Source organism: Polistes canadensis, unplaced genomic scaffold, assembly GCF_001313835.1.
Source record: "Polistes canadensis isolate GaletaPanama2010 unplaced genomic scaffold, ASM131383v1 scaffold_436, whole genome shotgun sequence".
NCBI lineage: Eukaryota > Metazoa > Arthropoda > Insecta > Hymenoptera > Vespidae > Polistes > Polistes canadensis.
The window spans coordinates 56,622-58,749 of record NW_014569983.1 but is presented as its reverse complement, the minus strand read 5'-3'; the positions used below and the strand labels follow the sequence as shown (position 1 = coordinate 58,749).

At 40.3% G+C, this 2,128-nt stretch overlaps 1 long non-coding RNA gene across 1 annotated transcript in view; it reads left to right on the top strand.

Moving 5' to 3' along the window:
- Positions 1-2,128, top strand: part of LOC106792461 — a 16,024-nt gene that overhangs the window by 12,647 nt on the left and 1,249 nt on the right. The gene's annotated exons all lie outside the window — the stretch shown is intronic.

Below are 2,128 nucleotides of genomic sequence, written 5' to 3'. Positions count from 1 at the left end.
TAATAATAATAATAATTTTAATTGTTAAACAATTGTTTAAAATTATTTAACGTCAAACTAAACTTTGTATAAATGTTGGTTAGGATAATTTTTTTGAAAATGATAATATGAAATTTGACCATTTCAGTTGAAAAAACTAAGTTTTTCGAGGACCGGTGATTTCGGACCTGCTTGGGAGGTTTTCTCCCATTAGAGACCGTGCATTTAACCGTCCATCGCTTGGCGGCATATTCGGTATATATAAGGGGACGTATGCTTCGGGTGTTCCAAAATGCCCTAGAGCGAATGAGTCTAAGTTCGACTCTAAGTAACGTGCGATAGAACGTACGGACGGTGCTGTTGGATAAACCGTCTTTTGAAATATTTTCAAAGTATCCATTTTTCAATGTGAACTTTGAAAAATTATCAATATTCGATATTTAAAAAGATTTTGCTTGAAAAAAGAATGTATGAATGAGAATATGTATGTAGGAGATGGTAAGCGTCGCCGTCTTATCTTTTAGGTCTGTCGACAAAGACGCTGGTTTGTAAGCATAAGGCGATAGACATTTGTTAGATTTTAAGTAACCGGATACAACGGACGAAATAAAGGACGGTGTGGATGCGACGAATGAATGCACGWTCGACAAAGGGCAGTGAGTGTTGAGCGATGTAAGAGAGAGTTATTGCGTTTTGTAATAGAGATTAGAATAAAACTGTTTTTCCTATTAAAAATCCTACATATATATATGACCGAAAGAGCCTGCGAAACACATTATGCTCGTAAAAACTTAAACGAACGATGGGAGATAATGCATGCTCTTGTGCGTATATACGTATAGAGAGTAGTAATAACTTCATAGTTCGACACAAGAGTCGTGTTGGATATTCTGCTTTGAAGAAATATATCTATTTGTTGCTTAAGAGAAAATGTTCTCCATATGAATAACATAAGAAAATTAAATAATTTTTGACTGATAGTACGATCAGTTTAATCGATTCGCATCAAATTTTCTCGTAATTATATCGTATTTTTAATTGGTTGTCGCCAGAAAATCGGCTAAATATTCGATATAAAAGGGATAAATAAATTCGATTGCTTGTATTGTTGAATCGTCCTTTAGCAAAACTCGAACGATAAATCTGTCCAAAATCTCTCCTCGAAAGTAGAATTCTGCCACAGTATTCCCTGCTTGTCGTAAGAGGCGACTAAGATTGATGGTATGTAAAGCTCCCCCCCTTCCCTCGGGCAGGGCCATAGACGACCCGGGAGGCGCCTTGACCGCATGTAGGGAGTGAGCAGGAGCTAGTCCTAAGCTGTATATATGCTTGCATGCTATTTATGACGGAGTTAGTCTAGGGTATATATCGCGCGTTTAGTTAGTAAGATATATAGATCGTGTATTTGTCAGTGTGTGTGTGATGGCCTTGAATGAAAAGGAATGGATGAAGGCTAGGCGACCCTGGAGGAGTGGGGTGTGAATTGCGCAACGAAACGCGGACCCACCCACCCCTCCTGCGGATGGGAATGAATGAGTATGCACGCGCGTGGTTTTTAGCTGGTAGAAATCCGACACTCCTCTAGGTACCGGGCCTAGAAGGCCTATGCAAGGTTTTCCAACCGACGAGACAAAAAAAAAAAAAAGGGTTGTAGGATAAGAATCCGTAATGCATAATGTATATAAACTAGGTCAAGTTACGTCCACAGGAGGGATAAAGCCTAACTGTTAAGTGCGCCTTGGTATGCGTGATGTAAGCGCCTCCGGAGAGAAATATCTACTGTTGAGTGCGAACTGATGTAGGAGAAGTGTGTAATGAATGTGTGAATGTCGAGAGTATGGCGAATTCCAGCTAAGCTTTTTGAGGAGGGGCATTTGGGCATGGTATGCATAGACCGTGTGATGCGCCTGTTTCCTCCTATGCATGTTAGTTTAGTTTTGGGTGGATTTTTTTGGCGGTAAAGATCTGACACTTCCCTAGGTACTGGGACCAGAGTGCCTTTTAAAGGTTTTTCCTTCTGACGAAAAGAAAAAAAAAAAGGGTTGCATCAGGGGTACTCTCAGGACCCGTCTTGAAACACGGACCAAGGAGTCTAACATGTGCGCGAGTCATTGGGACTCTAAAACCTAAAGGCGCAATGAAAGTGAAG